Genomic DNA, 10,262 nt, shown 5'->3' with positions numbered 1-10,262 from the left:
ACCTACGAGTGGTGGCTTGTAGATGGTGGAACCATGAGTTGTGGCTTGTGGCAACAAAATATATCTTAAGGTAATCATTTGGAGATGTAAGGTTCTTCGATGAGACTGTGTTCACTTTATTATGTTATTAATTGTTTATATTGTTAGTTCACCCTATCTGCTTGTGTTTAGCGATGATCGTGTAATTGTTACACAGGAGCAAATGATGTTGCAGGTGGAGCTAGTGAGGCATAGAGTCGAAGAAAGGCAACATGAGAGTTTTATTTTATGGTTTTATATTTACGATTTTTTTTTTGTAAACATGATTTACTATCAGTTTTTGAATGTGTAAATTTTGAGTTAAATTATGAATTTTGGTTTTACCACTTTTAATTGAACTCTTCCCACGCTTTGGAAATGAGTATTGATAATAAATTCAAGTTTATTATTATTATATTTTATTTTATTTAAATTAGTAATATCTGTCGCAATCAAGATCGCGGAGGGACAGCAATAGGTCATATTATGTAAAACTATAGAAAAACCAAACCTTAAAAGAATGGTCTTCAAAACCAAATTTGGATTCGAGAGTCGGTTACGTGTGGGAAAGGTATTAGCACCCCACAACACCTGTCTTAAGACGGTTCCCTCTTTAATTAAGTGTGTAAAGTAGAATTTTGATGTTTAGAATATTTATTATTCCCCCAAAAAATCAAACAAAAAAAAAACACATACAAAAATATTACAGATTAAAGCAATTTTTTTTTTGGCCCGCCGAGGATTGTACCTCGCTCCTACATATTTCCATTTGGAAAATCAGAGATAACGTAGTTCTTTATAAAAAATTTTGTTGTTATTTATTGTTATTTTGTTTTTTTAATTTTTTAGATTTTAATATATATTTTTTGTATTAATATCAAGAGAACTCGAGATTCTACCTGATGAAAGATTTAGTTATCAAGCAAATCCGAGATTTGACATTATATTTAAAATGATTTTATAATTTTGTGTTTTATTATTACTAATTTAAAAAAAAATTAAAAGCCTATTAAAGAGTGTTTTGATTATCAAGCAAGTCCAAGACTTGACATGACATTCAAAACTTATATAAAAGAAAAAAAATAATTTATTTATTTATTTTATTTATTATTATTCCTTTTTTTAGAGAGAATTAAAGCATACGAAAGAAACTTTTTTATTTATCAAGATAAAAATAAAGGGAAAGAGAAAGGTTGAGCACATCAATGACAAACTCAAAATTATCTAACATGAGAACCCCAAACACATTTAATCATACAACAGTTCAAATGATCATACATTTGATATTATAAGAGAATCATGAATAACATTAGGAGCTAAGAGAATTTACCTTAAGGTGATCCCTTTTGCGCGTGCTCTGGTAAAAAAAAAAGGAGAGAGGTTTTTTCAATTTTTTCTCTGCCTTGTGTAACATCCCGTCAGGATATTACGGATTTAGAATAAATAAAATAAATAAAGTCATAAAGACGTCGCGTTTATGAATAAACCTCATTTCCCAAAAGCGCGAGAAATTTAAACTTTTATAAATTCAATAGATAAAACCAAAATCCATGATTACAAAAGTTGGATAATCCAAAACGGTCTCATAAAATTTTACACTTTATTTCCAAAATATAAATAACATAAAGTCTCCCATGCTATCCCCCGCTCCGTATCTAAGCATCACCGGCACCACCTGCATCAACATCCTCTGCTCACGTGTACCGCGCACACGATCATCGCCAAACACAAGCAGATAGGGTGAGCTTAACAAATAAAATATATAAAATGGCATACACATATACAACAGATATATATATATATATATATATATATATATATATATATATATATATATATATATATATATATATATATATATATATATAAACCACACAAACATCCCAAAGTGTTTCCATTCTTTTAAATCTCATCACCTGGCCACCACCAGATCATTCCTGTTCTACCTCTCTTAGAGACTACTCAAAGGTAATTTGCTACCAAACCTATCGGCCACAACGGAAAGAGCATGTGCGGGAAACCATTGCTACGGATCACACACCGTAACGCCAGGTGGAGTTCCCAAATACAACATAAGTCGTATTGTCCCAAGACTACCAAACTCGTCAGCTATTTACTAAGGAGGGCAATCTATTCAGACCCATCCGTACTGGCCACAACCAGCACACTCACACCGGCAACACTCGCCAACCCGAGCTCAACTCAAGGGTTCCTCGTGTTCATCCGCCATCCCGAGCTCAACTCGAGGGATGCCATTTTGAGCTCAACTCGAGGAATGCTACGTGTTTAACCCCTATCCCGAGCTCAATTTAAGGGATACGTTTCGAGCTCAACTCAAGGAACCCAACAATCTTACCTTTGAAGCATCACCAAAAGTCTTGTAGATCACGCCTAAAAAGTCCAACAACTTAGAACTTACAACAGCCAAATTGCCTAGCGGGGGACACGTACCACTAGGCGCTACAGCTTCCAAACCGCCTGGCGGGGGACGCCTATCTCCAGGCGCCAAGCGCCTCAAAAATCACAGTCTACAACCACCGCCCGGCGGAACCGTCCACACCGCCAGGCGAACGCTACTCTAGAGAGCTATTGTTTCTGCCTCTATTGCTTGGCGAGACCTTCCCCACCGCCAAGCGCCACCTGCACCAGAACCTCATTGTTGCCTCGCTATCGCCTAGCGGCCTAACCCCACCGCCAGGCGTCATAAGTTTCACCACTATTTACGGTACTGCTCTGAATTCAGGCACAGGGGTTCACGTCCAGACCTCGTTAGTCACTCAACCAAGTTTAATAGTTAAAACATCAGTTTATCACACTGCCATAATGCCTCACATCCATTACCATTATTGGATCTAACCTACTAGTTGTACCTCTTATTATTATTAAGATCCTCCACTTTAAGTCTACCACGCTGTTTGCATTCCAAGTCAGACCAAACTAAGTTCCAGTGACAACCTTCTCAACATTCACCCGCCCAACCACATTCATGTATACAACACTGTACCACTAACTTACTACAATAGCTTATTGCTACCTCAACCCGAATCACATCCATTTTTCCTTTAACACTAAAACTCTAATTGTTTCACCTCAAATGGAAATTTATTATTTTCCCTTCCCGAATTTCCATAGTCACTTGTTAATGCCAACACCGTCGTACTCATCCTATCACTAATCCTTCAAGACCTTATTCCATTCACTCTTAACACCTTCATAATTGGAGATATCATCGTTAAACCATTTCGGATTCCCAAAATAATACCAGTCAACACTTTCCTATGACCAACCTTTCCCAGCAACTCTCGCAAAAGCATAAATTCTGATTTTTTTCCTGGGATGGCGCTTGGCGGCCAGCCCCGCGCCGCCAGGCAATGTATACAGTTCTAACAATTCTTCCAGAACTTCCGCACCTGCATCGCTCTTCCCTCTCACAATTTCTCCAATGCTCATTCATCCCACACTTCTAATTATTTAATAGTACCAAATATACTAATCCTTCCATGTAATAACAGCAAGTACCCAAATTAAGTTTCTGCTAATTAATTTCATAAGCGACAATACGCAATTCATCAACCCTAATGCCTTCCTACACTGTTTCATTCATTTTATACACCCCTCGTACTAAATTCAATGAAGTATAACATCATATAGTTAATAGACCCCTAACCCTTTCTTCTTCCCCGATCGAAATTCGTCCAGAACTCACAAAATAGCAAAAATCAATCACAGACTCGCGTCGCCTGGCGATTCAGCCAATACCTCCAGGCATATCATCCAAAAATCCAAAAATTTGTAAAAACTCCATGCGTCGCCTGACGGCCGGGAATGTGCTGCCAGGCGGTTCCTCTCCAAGAACCCAAAATTATGTAAACGAGCATGTGCCGCTTGGCGGCTATGAGCAACCCGCCAGGTAGTTTCTGGAAATTTTCCAGAATTACATAAATTGCAATCAGAACCAAAAACATGCATAAAATTTCATACCATCATATATATAGTTCATATTCCAATATAAAAATTACATGAAAGCTCCCCTAACTTGGATCCTTTTGCCTATAAATGGATTGCTTGAGAGCTCCCAACGATCACCAATGGCCTTCCTTTTGGCTTCCACTCAATCCAGCCCCAAACCACACTCAAACTCACTAATCTCAACAATTTTCGTACTCTGTTTCTGGAACCAATTTTAGCCTTGTAAAACCTTTTCCAAAACCTCATTTTTGCCTTTTAAATGGTGACTTAAAGCTAGGGAGAGGATAAAAAACGAACTACAACTTAATTTGAGTGTTAATGGCCATTCATTGTCCCATTATGGACTGTTTTACAGCCACTCTTGGCTGCTAGTTCCTCTAGCGTTTACGTTAACCCTTCACATTCAAGCCAAAGTCAAAAATAGCCAAAAAAAATGTTTAATTTGAGTTCCCCAAGGGTTGAACCCACAACTACACAAATGCCAAATCAATGTCAAACCATCATGCCAATTCATGTTTCTTACCAACTAATACAATTCAAGCATTTTCTCATAAGAAACATGGTTAAACATATTATCAAAACAATAATAATTAAATAACACACAATTGGCATACATAGGACTTAAACCCAAATCCTCTCACACAATCAAAGTACTTTCAACCATTTGAGCTAGTACTTATCCACATCATACCAATCAAAAATTATTGTCATAAATGATCTTCACACCCGCATTTATTAATTAATTATTTAATTAATTAATTAAATTTCACGGATCTTACATCTTGCATTGGAGAAAACATGTGCTTATATAGGCACCTTGGGGTACCCTTGAAATCCTAGTATTTAATTATAATAAAATATATGAGGAAGGAACATATTATTAAATCGTTGCATAATATCCACGGTATTGATTATAATTATTAACGAAATATTGTCTGTAATTACTAGAATCATATTTTCCGTCACATAAAGATCGTGATCAAATCATAACCTATTATTCATATAATTGATTCTAATTATTACCAGGAATATTTTCTTCTAACTATTAAAATCGTACTATTATCTAAAAGCATTATTATCGGAAATATTTGCTTATATTTAAAATAATACCTTCCTAGACAGACAATGCAAAGAGACACATCACATAAGTGTAAATGCAAGATATTTATTCAAATTATTAAAAAAAGTATTGCTCCTAATATTATACCCTTTCTCTAAAAACAGAAATTATGAAACGTCTTTTTTCTGACATGTCATGTGAAGAGTGTAAATAGCAAACAATGGGGGTGAAAATATGTACAAAACATTTGGACTCATGAAAAACGTGTGATAATTAAAAATAAATTAGATTCTCCCTTCTCTTGGTTTTTTCTTTTTTTTTTTCTTTTTTTCCATGGTAGAATTAAAGTTAAAAAAAAAAACCTACCATTAATCAAAACATATTTTTTTTTATTTTATTATTACTATTATTTTATATATTATTTATTATTATTATTATTATTATTATTTTAACAAAACAAATGCATTTACCCAAACGAAATTGGATGTTGACAATATCTGATCAGGATATTATAGTGCTTGTGTTTATGTTGGTTAAGAAAACTCTAAGTAGATGAGATGATTCAATTAAACAAAAAAAAATGAAAGAAGACATGAACAAGATAAAAAGGCACATAAGATAAAGAACAAGAACTTAAAGAACATGAAATAAAGAACAAAAAAGATGAAGAGGAAGATTAAATGACACAAGGGAAATGAATCAAAATGACAAGAACATAAACATAAAGGAAAACTTGAATTAAAGAAGCAAAAATGGAAAAGAAATGGGGTGGAAAAAGATGGGGAAGAAGGCGTGCCACTTGGGGGATGGACCAACCCAAGATAAGTGGTGGTCGTTGCCTCTTGGACCTTAGTTTAAGACGAGACAAGGGGAGCTCAAGAACACTCAAAGGTGCACTCTCTCAATTCTCACCAATGGTTGAAACACAAATGACATTTTTATTCAACGTTCAAGTGTCTACAAGTAAAGACAAGACAATGAGAGCTCAAGAACACTCAAAGGTGCACTATCTTAACTCTCACTAATGGCTAAAACATAAATGACTTTTTTATTCAATGTTCAAATGTTTTCAAGTGAAAAGGAGGTCCTTTCACATAGGTCAAGAGAGAGACCTTCTAGCAATAATACAAAGATAAGGGATTCCTTAGAAAAAAATAAAAAGTATATTTCTAAAATCCTAATGATGACAGATAGAGAGAATATTCTCAAATTATTACAAAATTGTGAAAAGGTACATTCTCTTTTCCTCCAAGGTCAAGATGCCTTTAACATGTGGTACCTTCTCAAAGATGTTCTACTTTTCCACTTCCAAAGGGCTTCCTTAGCAAAACTAGGGGTGTGGTGAGTACACTCCTTTGGGCTAGGCTCCTCCTAAGTCCTTCATGACTCTAGTAAGGGTGACGACTTCAAAAGGGGAGGTGCCACTAGCAAATCTACACAACACAAGACACAAACATAAGTCTATAATTTATTTAAGGCAAAAACTAAACAAACAAATAAAAGAAAGGTTAATAAACTTTCCTCCTACATATATTTATTTTCCCTAAACACTTTCCCCGTCTTTGGTAGGGGTTAAAGGCTCATCAAATGCTTTATTTGAACTATGACTACTTGTACTTTGAGTAAGACCTATGTGACCTAGGAGGCATGTAGGAAATGCATGTATGTATGTCTGCATACTTTTTGTGTGTGAATAAAGCATATGAAAGCAGGTCAAATACATAAGGATGAAGGGTTAAATTGTGTATTTAATATTTCCAACCATGTCTAATAAATGTGAACAAACAAAGCTTAAAACTTGACATATACACACATTGTCAAGAATTTTATCATAAGAGGTGCACTTGGTGAATCTTGTAAGATACAACTTCAAGTTTGATAGACATTATAAAATTTGTTTTCAAAAATTGTTTTCGCAATGCTATCCTTCTTCAATTAGTTGTGATTAATAATTAATAATATGCAATTTAAAAAGATAAGAGTTGGGAGAGATTTACACAAAGTATTTTTATGTTGATTTGTCTAAAAACCCATACTACATTCAACTCTTGATCAATACAGTCTAGTTTCACTAATAAACTAATAATGCAAGATAAAATACAAGTATTATTTGAATTAAAATCACTCTTAGATAAAAACAAACGTTTTTTTTAATTCAATCACTCCTAGTTAAACATAGAGTACTATTTTAGCACTCAATCACTTGTGGCTAAAACCTAAGTATTCTCTTGACTCAATCACTCCTAACTAAAAACTTTATTTACACAAAGGTTGTGATTTAAGCAATCACAAGGTGCTAACTAAAAGATGGTAACGTTCTGTTGAGCTAATGAAAATAACATGTCTTGAAAAGTCCTACATCACCTAGGACAACCAATGAAGTGGGTGTTAGTGATTATATAATGGGCTCTAAGTCCATGATGTTTCTTGCCCCGAGTCAAAGACACTTCAAACTTATATTTGACTCTTCTTATTTGTTAATACTCTTGTAATAAGAGCATTGTAAGGTTTGGGTTAAATTATATCTTTGGAGAGTGTGGGTGTACTCGGGGCCAAAGGACATGCGTGTGTTGTCTATGTGTTTCCTTGTGTTTATTTTATTTCTCTATGGTTCGGTAGGATTTTTTATGCTCTATGGTTGTAGTGTAGTCTGATCTTCCACATCAGAAAAGATTAATTCCTTGTTGTTGGTAGTATTTTTTTCTTAATATGCTTTGTGGTTGCAGTGTGGTCTGATCTTCCACATCAAAAAAGATTAATTCCTTGTTGTTAGAGAATCATCCTTGGTTGTTGAAGTTACAACGAGAAATTTGATGGAAGGATCATTGTCGGTGTTGTGTTGACACGGTGAATCTGTAGCTGAGTTTGTGGTGGTGCAAGAACTGTTATTCGTGCTGGATTTGCAGTGGAGTTCGCGTGTGGCGAGATCCCAACACGTTCTAAGATGGACACAAGATCGTAAGCACTCTTTTAGGCTGCTATCAAACACAAAAGTGTTGTTGGTCATAAGTTGAAAGCTTAAGTATTGCTAAAGAATATAAAAGCTTTGTTATAATTCTCATTGTAGAAGTTTTGCTGCCCTTTAATTTTTGTAATTCACATTGTACAAAAGTTTTATTATAATTTTCATTGTTATAATTCCATCTTTTTAGAAAACTTGTTTACATGCAACATATTGAAGTGTGTTCTTGAAGAGATCTTTGATATAAACACATCATTGTGAGATTTTCTTGTAAGACACGAAGATACAAACACTTTCTACAAACATAAAATAAGCATATTGATGTATACTATGAATACTTTATGTTACGTATCAACATTGTTTCTCTAGACATCTTACTTATCAAACGAAGTTATAACAACAAAATGGTAGACTTTTCTTTTACTAATTGAAACACTTTCTTTTGTCGAGATCTAATACTTATAAAATCATGTTTTGTACTTTACATTAGATATCGTTAAATTTTGATCTAACAAATTATATATATATATATATATATATATATATATATATATATATATATATATATATATATATATATATAACTTGATATTAATATGTTTGTGAGGAAAACTTTTAAACAACACTAAATTTCAAAGAGAAATGAATATAATCATTTAACACCATTTGGTTCTTTTAACTAAGCATGTGAAGATTTTCTAATTTAAGAATGTATTTTTCGTTTAGAAAATAATTCGTGTATAACTAGGTAAAAGCGTAAATTGATTTAGATAAATTTTTCAAATTAAAGTTGAGCAATAGTTAGAAGATTTACCTTTAATTTTTTTTTAGGAAGCACGATTCATACTCCTTAGAGAATAGTAACATCAGTATAAGTACATCATGATTGATGTCGGTATAATTCATAAGGAATTTCTAACTTTTCATTGTTTTTAGATATATTATCGAATCCAAAAATATATAACCCTCTCCATGACAACTATGGACTTCACTACAGGCTACAAGGTTGGGTTTTCTTCTAGATTAAAAGTATGATACATCACACAATGTCATATAAGATTTATCAACAATGTTGTTACTCACTTTAATAAACTTTAATGTTTTGGTAGATTTAAAACTCAATCTTTTTTTATTATAAATACATGATTAAATGATATAAATATATATATATATATATATATTTATTTATTTATTTATTTCTATGGAGAAGCTCTGTTATATAATTAACTTTTATACCCAAATACTAAAATGTATATTATTTTATTTTATGCTATAAATCATACATTTAATTTCTTTCTCTAGATTTTTATCATTATGTCTTTTAACTTTTTGCACAGTTTCTGAACTTAAGAAATAATTACCTTTTTAAATTTGCAAGTTCAAGTAAAATATAAGGAGGTCACTATATTCAAATATAGAGAATAAGGTAAAGGTAATATAAGTCCTACCATTGTTTCAATCATTTAAGAAAACATGTTAATGACTTTGAAAAACCTAGTTATTTTTTACATTTAATATAAAAATTGAGATGTTTTTAAAAAAATAAATAGTGATCATAAGGTGTTATTAATATAGTTAAGAAATAATTATAGAAAACATTATTAATTTTTATAATTATATTAAAACAAGAAATAAAATTATAATAAAATGCTTATAGAAATACTTATAAATATTTTAATTTTGATTTATATTACATAACAAAATCACTGTTAAACTTTTTTATGTATTTTCGGATAATAAAAACTAAAAGGTTGTTTTGTAAATACATCTTACACAATTATAAAAGAAGTAAAAGGGTAAATTACAAATCTATCTCCATTATTATTTATTATAAAGTATTTTTTAATATTAGTTTGTTTAATATAAGAAGACATTTAATGAAGGTTCAAATTATAGACACGTTAATTGTGGGACCCGAACCTTGTTCCCTCCTTTCAAGAAACAAAATACACTCTAAAAAAGTTCAACAAAGACAAATAAAATAAAACTTTAGAACTGTAATTAATAATCAATAACTTATATTATTTTATTAATTTTTTTAATATGTCTTAGAAAAAATTGTGATTAAGAGTAAAGCAAGTATGAATAAAGAAAAATAAATATAGTTTTGCTGTTATATGATATTTTTTTGCTTAAAAAAATGTTTTTACTTAATTTTTATTTTCTTAATTAATGTCGTTTATGAAATTCAACTCTGTAATATTGACATTTTTGTTATTGAGCTGGGTAAGATAATATATTATGACTTAAGTC

This window comes from Vigna unguiculata, chromosome 4, assembly GCF_004118075.2.
Source record: "Vigna unguiculata cultivar IT97K-499-35 chromosome 4, ASM411807v1, whole genome shotgun sequence".
NCBI classification, from domain to species: Eukaryota; Viridiplantae; Streptophyta; class Magnoliopsida; order Fabales; family Fabaceae; genus Vigna; species Vigna unguiculata.
Note: the sequence above shows the minus strand (reverse complement) of the source record.